This window comes from Lagopus leucura, unplaced genomic scaffold (genome assembly GCF_019238085.1).
Source record: "Lagopus leucura isolate 7727_CA_CO unplaced genomic scaffold, USGS_WTPT01 Super-Scaffold_100159, whole genome shotgun sequence".
NCBI classification, from domain to species: domain Eukaryota; kingdom Metazoa; phylum Chordata; class Aves; order Galliformes; family Phasianidae; genus Lagopus; species Lagopus leucura.
This window is the reverse complement of record NW_024962335.1, coordinates 22,369,324-22,386,420: the sequence shown is the minus strand read 5'-3', so window position 1 is coordinate 22,386,420 and position 17,097 is coordinate 22,369,324.

Genomic DNA, 17,097 nt, shown 5'->3' with positions numbered 1-17,097 from the left:
AAAATAAAATAAAATAAAATAAAATAAAATAAAATAAAATAAAATAATCTTGGCAATTACATTTTATGTGGGTGTTGTTTTCATTTTGTCAATCTAAAAAAAGGCAAATGTAATAAAGAGTGTGGGATTGCTTGCTCTTCAGTTTCATTTCTTCCTTTCTTTTTTTTTTTTAAAGTCCATTAAATGTGCTTTATCTCGATGGAAAATCTCAGAATTTCAGCAAGATTTAAAAAGTATTAAATTCTATACATGTTCTAAGTTTAGACACAAGTAATTAAAATAGTTTAAATGCCAGTTTAAATCCACAGCCATTTAAAGAAATGTCTTTTTCTCATGTTGCTGTAAGAAAAAAATCCATCAAAATAAGGATTCTGACTGCACTTGGAAAATTACAGGCAATGAGACTTAAATGATCTTCTGATTAAATCCATGGGGCTGACACTTGACACAGTAAAAATATCCTCCTTCTGTCAAACCTCTTTCAGTTATAGTCATCATGCTTGGAACTGTAGCAGTTTAAAACATTACTGTGAATGAAGTATGATTTTGAAGTTGACTGAATCAGAAACTCTTTTTTCTCATTTGCTTTCCATGGTGAAATTTCATTCACCGTTGGCATGCCTCACCTGCCCATGTGACAAAGCATTAATGTGAAACAGCTATTCTCTATTTTCTCTTATGCAATACATTATGCAATACAGAAAGCTATGCCATATTTTTGATGCATGTGATTTTATTCCAGAACCAAAGTGCTTTTCAAAGAAAACTCATCATGTCAGTTTTATTGCACATTACGATGTTGCAGCTACAGTGCCATATAACAATTGTGACAAGCCAAATGTTTCTACTGCAGTTTCTTCTTTTTCCCTGATCTTTCTAGAACCCAGGCTTCTGTCACAGCATTCACTAATGCTGCTTCTTGCTGGAAGTTGGTAAAACAAGGTGTTTCAGGATTCTGCATTTGAGAAATTAGGTTATTAACTTTCCAGACAACCGGTTTTTGTTGGTCTGCTTTGTTCTGCTTCCCCCCAGAAAAGTCAATTTTAATTGGAACATTGTTCAGAAAGCTTACATTTATTTTAGTCTTTTATCTTTAATGAGATTTTGTACTGCCAGGTAGCTCTAGAAGTCAGGTCACTGATGATGAAATCATTCATTGTGAGCTTTGGAAACCATTCTTGGGCATTTAAAGTCTTCAGATTCTGTAATAGGTGATGGTGTTGGATGGTGAACATGAGTACTCTCTGAACATGGGCACTCTCTCCATGAGCAGAGGAGATGAGAACTGGATAAAGAGCAAGAACTGCTAGTCTCACAGGGCTCAGAAATACACATCCTTCCTGAGCTCTTCTGGCCTGCAACAACACTGCCATAAGCCCAGCATGTTTCATGCACTTACTTATCAAATTGAAACCTGCATTTCCCTCTCAACCCCTCATTCTAGTTACTAGAATACAAAGCATATCTCCTTTTATTTCCCTTCTTTCACCATTCTCTTGATCTACACTGACAAATATGATCTAGCCTCCTGAAAGTAAACCAGTCAGAAGGATAATTTACTCGTTTGTTATCTGTGTTTTTTAATGACCAAAGTACAAATTTCAGTTACGTTAGTAACCATTTTTAGTCTGGAGCTGGTTTTAGCTTGCACTGAATGCTCCATGTTGCCCATACCTTATCAACTATTGCCTTTTTTTTTTAGCATATCTATTTGTCTATGTACACCCTCTAAACATAATCCCTTCAGATAAAGTCAAGCAACAGGAACATGATAAAAGGACATTAAAAAAAAAACCTCAAACACTGAATTTTACCAGATGTGAGCCTATTTATTATCCATGCACTATTTCAGACCTTATCAAGCCATCATGGCAGTTGCTGTGGCCAAACTCAATGTCACCCAAACTGGGGGCAGCCAAAAATAACTGCTCACTTCATTCATTATGTCATCTTCGCTTCTATTCTTGCAAATTTTCTTTACATAAAAGGTTTGTGGAATAGCCTAACAGTGAGTAAGTGTTGTGGAAGCATAGGTGTTTGCTGAAATCAGCACCATGTCCTCCTTTTCTCTCTCTGTAGTGATGGCTCAAGATGCCTCATTTATCAGTTTCTCTCTGACGCTTCAGGGAATTCTATGCTTCACAGCAGTGTCATAACACATCTAAGAGAGCAGAAAAGCAGAGGTACTGTTTTAATGAAGAGGAGCTGTTTGATGAAGGTGAGCAGAGGAAGGTGTGAAAAAAATGATGATTCTGTGTTTGTGGCTGAGCCTGCCTTTGATGCTGTGGAGCAGGCAGACTGCCTTACATGCTACTCAACAGCCACAAGCTGATGAAAATCAATCTCTCTACTCTCTACATCATAGTACAGAAACAAAATCCACTTGCTTCATCCAAATCAGGAGCAGGCTCATAGTCCAGAATAAAGAACTTCCTCATGTCCTTTAAAAGTGCAGTCTGGGCCAAATGCAAAGCATGAGCCTGTTTCTGCCCTGTTCATCCCAGTAGCTCCAGTCCTGGAAGGTGCTCAGTATTTCTGAATGATGTCAAGCATTCCTGAGGGACAATGACTGTTCACCTGGGCCACTGATGGCAGGGAACAAGGCACGGTCAGTGCCTCACAGCTGGGCTCAGTACTCTGCAGAATTGAGCCCTGTATAAGGCAGAAGTCCTACAGAAAAAAAAGAAATGTTATCATTTGACTGAGGATATCAATATACACCCTGAGTAACCTCAGACTGCCTCTTGCAGAACACGTGCGTGCTGTGCACGGTGCAGAACTGTACACTTGGTCAGCTCTCGCAGCTTACAGGGATCAGGATTGAAGGCACAGAGCTGAAATGTAATGCTGGCAATCCACAGCTGGTACATGGCCTATAGGTGCGGTTTGTCAGTAGCAAGGGTGGTTATTGGTGACACACCACACTGGTATTAAATATGCCTTACAACAAAACTCCTTACCTGGCTTAACTCTGCTACATGTGCAAAGTTTTCACGCTCATGTAGTTTCAGTGGTGTAATTACATTCTCATGAAAAAATATCCCGTGTAAACAAGCTCCTGGGGACCACTGCCAGATGACATGGGTCACAGCAGCTCTCATGTTGCTCAAATCTGTGCCCAAGGCTGAGCAGAGAATGAGACAGCATTGAGTCTTTTGCTGCAGTCGATCTTGATGAAGTACTTCAGGAAATCTACTCGGTGTTTATCAGAGATCCCATGAGACTGATGGATGCCTTAAGGCTGCAGGTAAGAATCCTGCTAGAGAGAGTATGTGGGTTCGAAAACTGCTATAACCTAGAAAAGTTCTCAATCTCTTTTGTCCCCACACAACTACCTAAATGCAGGCAGCCCCAGTGGGCTGACACAAATTGCCGACAGGTAATTCCAACACAAAATATCCACCTCTCCAAACTAATGGTGTGCACCAGAACTCAACAAGTAGCCTCGAATGTAGCAGAACTGAAGTCCATATTTTGACCATCTTTGAGATGCGACACATTTTTAGAAATGTTTCACATCCATATATATGACATCTATATTCCAATGCCTTTCTTGCAGCTGTTTCAGTCTAAAAACCTCAGCCTTTATTTTTATTTCATTTTTTTCCCCTGTAAACAACTCCTCCTCTCACACATCCCTCCACAAGCTATTAACTGTCATCAATAGTTGAAAAGGTTTTGCCTTGTGGGAATACAAACAACATCACACCAAAAACCAGACTGTGAAAACAGCAGGAGTGAGGCTTCAAGCTCAAAGAGAGGAGATTCAGGTTGGATATAAGGAAAAAACCTCTTACAGTGAGAGTAGTAAGGCATTGGAACAGGTTGCCCAGAGATGTGGTTGATGCCCTGTCCATGGAGACTTTCAAAGCGAGGTTGGATCAGACCCTGGGCAACCTGATCTAGCTGTGGTGTCCCTGCTCCTTGTAGGGGAGCTGGACTACATGAGCTTTGAAGGTCCCTTCCAACTCTAAGGGTTTTGTCATGTATTTCTGCACTTTCTCAACCGCTGTAGGTTGACAGGACAAAGCTTCAGGTATCTGTAGATCTCCACAGCTTCACAACTGTCAGCCACACTAAGACTGAGCATGCAGATTGGCCCAAGAAATGTCTGTATAAAGAGCAAATTATTAAAGCTTTCTGATGAGTCAGGCTCATTTCCTCTGGTTGGTGCCACCCTGTTTGGGATACCGGGCTTAGCTCCTCCCTGCGCCTGCAACCTGAACCATGAGCTGTTTATTCCCTGCGCCTTTGCCCAAATCTTTGTCTTCTCCATTGTAGCTGGAGACAGGATGCCAATCTGCAGACACTTCAGATGGGAAACTGTCCTTAGCCCTACCAACAGTCCTGCTGTGCAAACAGTAAGTGTCTGAAGGATCAGGTTCCTAGTGATTATGTGATTAAGGGACAGCAATTAAGATTCAAAACAATGCAGGTCATAGAAATGTAAATCATTGTGGTCTTTCCTAAAGTACTAAAAATCTCCAAATCAAACATCAGTACCTAAAATTAGATCTATAATCAAGCAACAGAGATTACACAACATTCATTACAAGGTTTGCAAAAGACCCAGAAGGAAGTATAGATCCATTCATTAGGACTTCTAATATCACAGCAAGTAAATTACTTTTTAAAAACATCTTGCTTTACAGGGAATATGTAATGTCAGGGGACTCAAACAGGCTCTGAGCAGCTTATACTTTTGGCTGCAGCCCAAGATGGCATGAGGCACAAATCACACAAATGTCTCAGTTGGTGTAAATTCTGTGCTCAGCATCTGCAGGAGCTTTCCTCCTTGCTGTAAAAAAAATCCTGGTTAGTGCTTTGTTTCTTTGCCCAAATTCAAATATTCTATATGTTGCCAGACGTATCAGAAAAACAGTGGTTATTTCTTGAATCTGCATTTTTTGTGTCCTCTCACTGTGCCATGTATATAACATATCCCACAAGATCTGTCATGTATTGCCAGTCAGTTCTAAAGTAACACTATCAAGAAAAGGAAGTCAACTACAATGCTGCAAAGATTTCTTCTCCATGAAGCAATTTTTTACCTCCTTCAAAGGCTTAAAGTTAAAATGTATTTTTACTGTACAATTATTCTTCAGGACTTGAAATGTGATTATTTGGGCATTATAGCAGCCTATAAATATTTAAAGCATAAAACCCCAGAGAGGGTTAATGTAATACAGGAAAGTAATATTAGAACTACCAGGGTGAATAGTGGAATGGAAAGATGGAAAAGTTTGAATATGTTTGAATGTGGAATAATCTCCCAGTAAGATAGAGCTGATACTGCATTAATTGATGTTACTTCAGTTACAATCCTAAATCAGCACTCAAAATATATGGAGTTAAAACACTGATGAGAGACACATTAGAACATGAAACTGAGTATTTGTGCGAACTGCTGCGCACCAAATCCATCGCTCTGTCTCTAGGAGTAATGAGTTCATCATAGATGGTGTATGGCATAGTTACAAATATTCGTTTAAAAAACAAAAAACAAAAAACCCACGTCAATTTACATCTGTCATTTTCACAGCCAGAATACGGACACTTTCTTGGTCATCCACCCCTCCCATTTCAAAACCAAGATATACACCCTTTTAGCACCTGCAAAACTGGTAGCACCTGTACACCATGCCAATATATTAGGCAGTTCGTATCATTTTATCAATGTTGCTGAGGTCTTTGTGCAAGAAGGGGAAGTAACCACCACTATGGTGTGGTTTTTGATCTGCTCGTTACCAGCTCAGCTCACTCAGCTGGCTGGTTCAGAGTTTTTTTTAAATGCAAGCCTACAACAATGTGCTCTAAGTGCTGCATAAGCAATTTCAGAACATATATTTAGCTTGGTGTCTGAATTCCTTTTTCTTTCAAGTTTGTTTGGTAAGAGCGAAATATTTTATGCCGTAAAAAAGCTGATCACAGGCAAACTAAACAGCAATATGGGCTGTGCTTTTGCAGTGGACACTCTCAGTCCGGATACGGGAATGCTAGAATCCCAAATATTTTTCATGTGATCCTCTGTAAGCCCTCTCAAAATAAGCCCAATATAATTATATACAGGACATTTCTTTATTAAAACTTCTTTAACTCCTCAGAAATGTACTCTGTGGGTTTTGAGGACGTTTTAGTTGCTCAAGATCTGTTGACATCCCATATCCCTAAACAAGTTTCTTCCCTCCAAGGTTGTTCTTCTGTCTCTGGGATTTGGTGAAGACAAACACAAAGACCTCCAGAGAGAGGTTCAGTATTCCAGGTGATATGGCGAAAGACAGGAATTTTGGACTTGTTTGCCCAAGAAAAAAGAAGGAAAAAGGCAGCTCTCACGCTTCTGGGTCATGTGAATTCAGGAGCAGGGTGAAATATTTAGGCAGGAAGAGGAAAAAAAAAAAAAAAAAGAAAAAGGGTAGTGAAATCTTTATAAAAGCTTCGTTACTTTTTTCTGTTTAGAGGATATGTTTTTAATAATATGAACCAACATCACCATTAAAAACAGGCTTAACACTGCATGGTAGGTGAGATGTATACCAGAAAAACAGCAGCTTGCTGAAGGCAGATAGCTGAGCACTAGCACAGTGTTAGGAGAAGGTAACTTGAAGAGCATAGCTGAACACAAGTAATCCACATTTTCTTCACCAGTGTCAGTTTAGTATCTTCCTCTCTAAGAACTCTCCCTTTTTGTTCTTTATGCTTACCAGTGTGAAATTGCCCCACTAACATTCAACCCAGACCCTCCTCTGTGCTGATCTCACCTTCTCCAGGTTGTTGAGGCATGCAGTGCCTCTCACTTAGCCATCAATGGACTGTTTTCGTACCTGAATCCCACATTACACAACAGATACAGTTATTGCTTACCTAATGTTTGTTACAAAACCTGTGACAGCATTTTTTCCTCACTGCCCTACAAGAGGAAATAGCATTTTATTTGAAAGGCTGCACTGAATGTTGGCACAAGATGTGTTTTAAAAGAGCAGAGAAGAATGCTGTCAGAAGAATGTTTCCAGGCCTACCTTCCCTCCCACATCCAACTGTGTTGAAATAATCAAATGTTATACCACTCGTACTTGGGAAGATGACTAACAGTAGCTAATTACTGCTCAGTCTGTTGCCTTCAGCAGCTATCAGTCTGAATCACACCTGCTGACATGGAGGGGTGCAGTGCTCGGTGTGATGCTCTGGAGGCAATTTAGTTTTCAGGGGCTTCCTTGGGAGGCAGTGACTGGGGTGAGGACTCCGTGTGTTAAGACACTATCACAGAGTAGCTAACACCAAATCTGATGCAGCAGATGGCCTGATCCTCTGCAGGCCAGCCCTGTCCTGCCTGCTGCAGACATTGGACCAGCCTATGTTGTATTGCATGAGAAGGAGACGATGGTTAGCGCTTTCTGCCTGCTCCATCCCTCTGCAGCTCAGGCTGAACCCAGCTCAGTTGTACTGGAGATTAGATCCTGCCTTCCTCCCAGTTTGTTGCTGCAGTAGCAAAATGTTGGCAAAGGGCCTTCAGTATCATATTTGATCTGTTGACACTTGCAGCAGTGCTGGACTCTAACGCCGTAGGAGTTTCCGCCTGGAGAAATATGGTAGCCCTTCCTGCCTCCTCGCTCCACTCCCTATGGAAAACTTCCCTCTTGTTTTCCCAAATTCTGGGCCAAATAAAATATACCAAAATAACACTGGAGACAGAGAAGGAATCTCTTGCCTCAAACTTGGCCTTGGAGCAAGACATGCAACCAGGACTCGTCTCACGAGTGAAGTCACGTGGGTGGAATCCAGGCAGGGTTTCAGCAGTGGGGACGGCAGGTTCACCCTGGCTGCTAGGCAAACAGTTATCACCCTTGTTTGTGGTGGCCAGAATTACTACTTTTTTCTGGTTTTGTTCTAGGTTGGGTTCATGAGAGTTCACGTATTATACACTTCAGCTGGCTATATTAAAACTTTCTAGGAAAGAAAGGGCCAGGAGGTCCTGAGCTGTGGTGGCACAACTGTCTGTTGGCCAATGTTGCAGTGACAATTCACCACTGCTCTCAGAAGAGGCAGAAAGTAATATTTTCATCTGAATTAGAGATCCTGTCTCACCCTCAAAGCTTTTCGTTACTTCAGGGATGTTCTCCTGAGTAATTACATAATTCTGCTGCACTTAAATAATGTATTCAACATCTGACATATGAGCCAGAGGCTGGCTTTCTATGGCATTACCTACTCCTCACAAAGCAATCATTATTATTCTGTCTATGCAGAGCTCTTTTCTAAGAAGCCTCTTGTGTGTGGGACAGTGAAGCCCTGCACAGAGATGCTGAAGAGCATCCTTTTGTACCTACAGTTCCTCAGTGTCATTCCAGGCTTGAATCCTCACATCATCTCACTATTAGAGGCTGAGGTTGGGCCCAAAGCTGATGATGTAGTATAGTGTTGTTCTTTACTTAGAAGTAAGATAAGAATTATTATCAAGCTTCCGTCATCACTGTCCAACCTTTAGGGCACCATACTATCACACATAGTAGTTCAATTCAAGGTGCAGTTACTTTAAGAGAGCCAAAGGGGAGTTTCTCTACACTGCAGATTCACGGTTGTTTTCTGCCAAGATGTGAGAGATGTGTGTTTAAAAATCATATTAGCAAGTATAAGCCTGTTTAACTTACCCTGTCTTATATGGATTTTCATCCCTGTGTGCAATCAGTGTCAAGACAATATGAGCAGTGATAATGAATGGCCACATACTGTGTGCTGTAACTTCAGCTCTTTTTAGGGAGCTTGAATCTCTTCCTGATTTCCATCTGCCTCCTGTTCTAATGAAGGCCATCTGGCTCTTCAGAGCCACCTCTGTGCTGATTAGATGGGATGTGTATATTTGAAGTAGCACTGTTCTTCTGAGGAAATTTCCATTTCAGGTATGGACCGGCACAAAAGGGGTTGCCAGCTGGTTGTGGACATTTCTTTGATACATGAACTTAAAAGCCGTAAGTGATGATTCTGTAATCTGACTGGACGTCTGACTTAGCCTGAGCTGTTGAATGACACATATTCTCCCATGATATCCCTAACTATTGAAACTATATTGGAATCATACTAGCGCTAAGTATCCAAACAAAGTCCTGAGGATGCCCTTCTGCAATTTATCTCCATTCCTCAGTGAGTGTTCTCATACCAGCTAGTGCAGACAGCAAGATAATTCACACCAGCTGATGTTCTCAGCCTCCATTTTCTCCTCCCTTCTCTTACTTACTTCAAGGGGTAGTGGTCTCCTATTTTTCAGTAGATTTCAATTGCTTGTAAAAATCTATATGCAAAATTTGTGATGTGAGAAAAAAAAGTTCTCCCCAGTGATTTAACAACCTCTCAGGGGCAGCATAACTTGGCAGACACCCAGGAAAGAACGTCAAGTCACTGGATGAGTTTTCATTCTTCACTGTGCCGTGCTCTCATCTTGATATGGAAACGCTTAAGTGCTGATCCTGAGCCCCTTACTCATGGCTCTGGCAGTTACAACAGCCACTGTTAGGCCACAATTCATGATGCACGATCTGTTTATCTACAGAGACACCAGGTTGGAAGTTGCATAAATGTCCATGTGATCACTGGTCAAGCAACAAAAAGAATACTGTTTTAAAAAATCAAATATGCAGGGAATTCAATAGTAGCCCACATTTCCTGTTACACAAGTCCACTTTCCCTCACCTAACTTCCTCCCATGTGAACACTGTACTTCCTCAGCTAATTCCTGACAAACAATTTTGTCTTTCCTATCCTATGCCCCACATTCTTTGGATTTTTCATGTAGGTCATAGAATCATTAAAGTTGGAAAAGACCTCTAAGATCATCTAGTCCAACCTTCATTGCGTCAACACAATGCCCACTACTCATGTCCCTCAGTGCCCCATCTGCCCTTGATGTTACAGCTGAGATTTGTCACTTTTTCTTCTTTCTATCACTCTTGCCCTCAGTTCCTCCTGGTTCCCCCAGTTCCTCCTGGTTCCCCGTCCTTGCCTGCCTTTCTGTCCCATTAGTCCACATCACGCATCACCACTCCCTGCCCTTTTCTGTGAGTCTGCAAAGCCTCCATCAGTGGAGGCCTTTAAGAACATGCCTGAGCACAATTACCAGAAATAGCATAAGTACTATGCATTCTGCCTTTCAGGAGGAAACCAATTAAAGGCCTTAACTGCAGCCTCTTCCAGACCTGTATCACCCTGATTCTATTATCCTTTGCATTAGTGGGAGAGCAATAATGGAGCCGTGCTTCTTGGCATAAGATTGTTATCTCGGGCTCCTGGGTCTGAAGCTGGAGCTCTCTTTTGGCCTGAACATAAGCATCAGCGCTCATGCTTTCTCTCCTGGCTTCCATTGGTGTCTTCAACTTCTGACCTTCTTCTCTTCATCTTCGGTTATCAAATTACTTTCATTTTCAATCATTCTACATTTTCAAGCACAACCTGGTACTTCTCATTGGAACTTCCCCGTTAGTCATCAGCAATTCCCTCCCAAGTATTTTAGATCTTTTGTGATAAACATTGCTTGTGTGCACTAAATCATGCAACACTTGTAGACATCAATTGGACTGTGGATTGTGTAATTGAGAATAGGTTCATCCTTTTTGCTGTGTTGCATGATTTTCTTCTCTTTTTTACACCATTCATGAGATATTTGTCATTTCTGGTAATTCTACACATCCTGCTATCTTGACTGAAAACAGTCTTCCCATCAGTAGCCAAACTTGGCTGTCAGATACATAAGTAGGATACACCAGTCAAGGAATACAGCCCTTCCAAAAATATTACTTTTCTCTTGCATTAAATCCCTTGGCAAACAAGTTTACCTATTTGCCTATTTTACTGCATGTTAAAAGATTTCAGAATGAATAGCACATTATACCCATCCAGCCACAAATTGCTGTTATCTCTCCCGAACAATTCTCTTATTATACATCCTTTGAAAACCTGATACGCTTGCATAACCTTGGAGCCCAAAGAATAAAGCCCTCCATTAACTTCTTTATACTTTGGATCGGCCCGCAAAAACAGCTAACTGTTCCAGGATCCTTCGCAACAGGACTGCTCATTATCAGCCCTCAGCTATTGTGCTAACAGTTCCACACGGAGTACAAAAAGAAGCAAAAGGGTTTGCCTGTGGCTTTCTATTATTTTAAGCACTCTGGACTGAACTTACATCAATATTGTTACTGGTGTACTTCAAATAATAGCCAAAAGAATAGATGACTGGAAAAAGGTGAGGTGATTTGGGGAGGAGGAGGAAATGCCGATGCTGCTGGAAAAACAATTTTTTTTTTTTTGTAATTTAAAAAACACTGTTTCACTGAGACAGACTTCATGATGAGCACTGCTGAGTCCCATGGAATGAGTCCTAATTTGTACTACAACTGAGAAATGAGTAAAGAGGTACAAAAAGTTGAAGTATATAAAAATTTCAAAGAAAACCGATCTCTGAAATCAGGCAAAGTTTTCAGAACCCTGGTACAGACAGTCCAAAGCCCAAGAGATATTCGAGCTTGTGCAACCCTCTATAGTAAAGGCTTGAAGTTCTCTGAGCAGGGAACTCACAAAAAGCATCTTCAAAACCCAAAGTCTGCATGCTGTATGGCTTCCTTAGAGAATTAGGTTTGCCATCACGCTGTTAAACCAGTGATTATTCACCTATAGAGCACAACTACTACTGGGTCATAGTAATTCAATTCTTTTTGCCTATTCCATTAAGGTTCTTCTGGCAAAATACAATTTACTTTTTTAGTTGTGCTCTATTTTACTTCCTTACATTCTTTTCCTGGAGCTTTTTTCCAGCTCTTCTTATTAGCCACTTGATCTCCTGTTGTGCTGGAAGACAGGAGCACCTCAAACTGTCAGATGCAGGGGTAAAAATCAAAAAACAAAGTAGGAAGCAAACCAAAATCCTATGATATGGATGGGATTTCCCTTTTTCTCCTCATCACTTCCAAACTGAAGCTAATTGGTGTCACACCCTGCCCCATATGAGATGTAGCACACAGCCAGATGCCCACATCGCCAGGCCCCAGTGCTGCTGGTAGCAGCATACCTGAAGTCCCTTTCATTGCTGCTTTAGGACAAGTGAAGGGCAAAAAGGCATCATCTCTTTTGGGGTGGGGGCTGTCAGAAGGGCACACCACCACTCTCTCCCAGGGGGCTGCTTGTTGGTCCGTTGAGAAGCTGGTGGAGCAGCTGGTCCAGCTCTGTAATGAAACATGCACAGATGCTGAGAATTTGCCCGAGGGTACAGGTCACACATGAGAGATGCAAATAAGGAGTGGATGCAGCTTCAGTCAGAGATGGACAGAGACCTGTCCCAGCACAAAGGCAGTCCTTTTCCCTATGATATCCAGCACCTTTGCTGGGGATAAAAGACAGTAGGGATTTTTTCTATTTGATGGGTTGGATTGCTTTGGTTTGGAGTTGTTTTGCTTTGGTTTATTATGGGAAAAAGGCTAAAATGAGATGCTTTCAGGCAAGCACTTATGGTGTTCATTATTATAAGCTGGTGGGAGACAAGACAGGCCTGTGATGATAAAGAACAGAGACTTTCCTCAATCAGCATCACTCCATTCAAGCTTCTAGTAAAGCCATTCCAATTTCTTCTTACCCTTACTGACTGAGGTGTGTGTGCTGCCAGCAGCCTGGGCAGGGAGAGAAAACATTTGGCTGTCATGTCTGAAGTTGGAGAACAGGTACTGAAGGCTCAGAGCCTACATCTGCAGGTGACCAGGATAAAATAGCAGTTTCTAAGGAGGCTGCTCTCATTCACAGCTGATGCTACCTGATAGGAAAAGCTTCTAAAGCAGTTTGCAAGGATAGCGGCACCCAAAACAACAATTATACTCTAAAGAGAGGAGGGGGGAAAAGTGCTGAGTAAGGATGAGATTTGATAGTTATAAACAGTGGACTTTGGAAGTCCTATTTCAGGCAAGCAAGATGGTTTACCTTATCATGCAAACTCATCACTCCCCACACACTTTATGTTTGCTGTGGGTTGTATACTGGGTGAGACCATGGTTTTCCTTTGTTTAGTTCACAGTGACCTTGTAGCTCCTACACAATGGGCAGTCACATAATCAGGTGTCACGGCCAACACTTCACAGAACGGGTGAAGTTTGTGAGAAATGCTGTTGTTACCATATTTCTTGGCATCTGCAATCCAGGCTTTTCTATCCAAAACCTACAACAACAATAATAATAATAAATCACCAACACCCTTCATGCTAGTTAATAGACACATAAAATAATAAAATATTTTCCTCTGGAGGAAATTATTTTTTTTTTCTAGCACAGTGATGGATTTCATTAGGAAAAAAAATGTGCTTATTCCAAAACAACTGTTATCATTCTGGGCCATTTCCGTGAGTTTCTATCTATTATAATCTAATCACAAGTATTTTTAGAACATCAGTGAATAATAATGTTAGACAGCGCTGATCTCCACGAGACAACTTGAAATTCCCAGTTCAGTTTCTGCTAGGGAAGCACATCATAGAAAGCACCATCACAAATCTGCACCTTTGTTACACAGGCTGGCAGAGTGATCAAGGACTTGGAAGGGCTGCCATCTGAAGTTGCTTCTGTAGGAAGATATACTGTTAAGGATCAGAGCAGAAGGGCTTTTGTACTGCCGCTGGAGTAAGTGCTTATAGATAAAAGGAGGATGCCTGGGCCTGGGCCATCAACTTGACATGAAATTCACTTAGAAGTAAGCATGGGATGGTGAAGTGAAAAACAAATTGCATGTATTTTTACTTTGCTTAAGTAGTACCCCAATCACCCTGTAAATGAATGCTGATGCTCAGTCAGGTTACTGGAATGAAGGATGTACAGCATCACTTTGCACAAGAATTTGAACAAGCATGGTAGCAGAATGAAAAGTGTAGAGACTACATTACAGACATTTTCATTATGTTTAGTGTGTTTTTGTCAAGCCCTCAGAATGCCTGGAGTGCAAACAGGTGTCCACCTGTGACAGGTCCCCATAACAAACTATCACCACAGCGGACTTCTACAAACATGGATGCAGGTACATTGTCTCTCATTCCTTGAGGAGCCCCTTCAGATCCCAGATGAAATATACTGGGTAAGACAAATAGAAAGGGGAAGATTTTTATAGCTTCTGCTGTGGTTAGAGAGGAGATTTTAGCTTTTGAATCTCTTTGACACCTTTTACTTAGGCAATAGAAAATCCTCCTTTTTAGAGACACATTCTTTTGTAATATTGAAAAACAAATAATATAATGATTTATTAAAAAAAAAAAAAAAAGACTGGGTGAGAGAGAAAGGATAGCTTATCATAAACTTTCATCTTATGTTGTTCAGTTCTCTTAAATTCTCATTTTACCATCATCCAGAGCCCACATATACTCCTACCAAGGAGTGACCAACACATAGGGCATCCCCAATCCAAAGATCACCAAGTACCTAATGAAATTCAGCAGCTGATTACTTACCATAAGCACAAAGAGCATTTTGCTCACCACTGAAATTTAGCAGCCTCCAGGATGGAAAACAGTAAGTACTGTTTGAGGATTCTAAGGCATATAGTTGCAAATAATATTATTAGTAAGAAAAAAATAGAATAGTTGGATTGGTTGGAAAAAAAGCTCTCAAATCATCTAGTCCATTTGCCAATCCATCCCCACCATGCCCACCAACCATGTTCCTCAGTGCTATACCACATGGTTCTTGAACACCACGAGGGATGATGACTCCACCACTTTGCTGGGCATGTTAGGCACAAATGAATCAATTACCCATCATGAATGTTATCAGAATCAGAGAGATTTACATTTTGATAAAGTCCAGAAAGTGATACAGGATTTTAACTGATTCAATTAGTTAAATCCTTGGTTTTAGAGCTGCCACCACAACACAAACCACTCTGCCTACTAAACAATGTCCTGCACACTGGCTCACAGCTTTGGGGTTTTGTTTGTTTGTTTGTTTGCTTGTTTTAAGTAGAAGGGGAATTAAGCCCACATGAATTTTCCTCATAAGAAGAGCGTATGCCTGAAGAAGTGGACATAATAAATGGTAATCCAGATGCAATCCCACTTGTAGGCCACCGCCTCACGGTCTATGCTTTCTGCTCAAGGATCAAAGTCGGTTGTAGATGCTTGTGAAGCAAGGCTGGAGCAAGGGGTACACCTTTTCCACCTCTTGGCAAATCCCTGCTTCCCAGCTCAGGCAGGGTGGACATGCTGTCATTTGGAAGTACCAATGCTCTTGCTCACTCCCATGCAGGAAAGGGTTGGGTCTTGCTCCTGTTGCTTCATTTGAATGTGGTTTCGTAGGAGCAGCAAAAAGTGGATACTAGCTGGAGTAGATTCTGTCATCATCTGTACCAGCATTAACTTGAGATAGATTTCTGACATAAATGATCATTTCTAAATATACTGCAGTATAAATGAGAGCAAAATGTGACATTAAAGTACAAAATTTACTGTTGCAGCCTGCAGGACTGTGAGTTCTATTAGAAATATTTCAAAACATTTATCATCCCCAAAGACTAATTAAAGACAAGCAATTCTTTAGCAACAGCTCAGCCTTGCAAATTACTTTCTGATGGGATATGCAGAAGAATATCATTCCTGATGCTCTCAGGTTGTTTTTTGTTGTTTTTTTTTTTTTTTTTTTTTTCCCTCAATCATTGTTTTCCCTTACCTGCAGCCTGGTTTCCAGTGGCAACAATGAATGACTTACCTCTAGATGGGACAAAACAACTCCTTGTAACTTCCAAGATCAAGATCAGCGAAGGAGCTCAGACCTTCAAACAAATGATTGAGGAGCTGGCTATAGTACCTAGATCTCAGGTTTGAGCATGAAATATTACAGGCGATCACACAGCCTTAGCCCCCATGTTCACACAGGGCTTGGCTGTGCAAGTCAGGCAGCCAGGTCGTTCGGTCACATTACTCATTCACCTAAAGCTCAGCACTTTGCTCAATGCTTTGCTGTTTCAGTTTGGAGTGGTCAGCACTCTGCAGATTTGAACCTGCTCTTCCTCCTACATCAAGGGGTAGTGGGGCAGATTTGGATCTCCCACCAGTTTTAACAGGTATAAGCTACGTGATAACAGGTATTGCTATTTAGCTGGTATCTCACTAAGGGAGTTATGCGTCACTTAGTCAGTAGCGAAAGAGAAATAACAATCTCACATGAGTATGGAACCAGTAAGTAGTACCAGTGAAATATTAGAAAAGTGACTGGAAAGCCAGAACAGGTACACAATCCATGGCTAATGTCATATATTTAAGCATCAGTCATTATGCAAGCTAGTGCTGCACAGTGACCCTGATAAGGAGCTGCTGTAACAGAAGTCCTTACACTAGAAAGGATTAAAACTTCTCTTCTCAACGGTAATCAGAAACAGTCCTGTAGAAATAAAAGCGGTTGTACTTGTGTGAAAGCTCAGCATTAAGACTGCAGAGCAAAAGAAAACAATGCTTTGTTTAGTGAATCCCCATGATCTATTTATTTTTTTTTTCGCAGTATTCCCTCATCTCACAAGCACATCTGGTGTTTTAGGAACATTGTATTCAACAGGGTAAAAGGACAGTAGGGCCAAGAATAACAAATGAAAAATGAAAACACTGGAGCCTAACGCTGATCTCATATGGGTGTAAATCAGAGGGATTCCAGCAAAGCCTTTTGGAGCCACACCAATGATATACTTGTGTCTGATTCAGAGCAAAAACTGTAGAGACTGGGGATCATCAGGACTTACTCTCAGGCCTGAAATTCTCCCATTCTACCAGGAAGTGTTACTGCAAAAGGTTTCTAAAAGGGCTACACACAAATATCAAAAATATGCCGTGGCAATGAGAAAGCCAAAGCAAAAATGTTTGAGCAGTTCTTGTGTCTGCTCCGTGCAATACTAAACGCTCATTCAACCAGATTAAGCACGAGGATTTAATATGCAATTTGCAGTCCAAGAAGGATTTTGCCAGCAAATAAATACATATTTTGCACCTACTTCCTGAATTGATACATTAAGTTTGCTCTTAAGCCCTTAGAGCCAAAGGAAGCCCTTCCACTGACTTCAGGGTGGATTAGACGAGTCTCTAAACAGCTCTCTGTAACGAC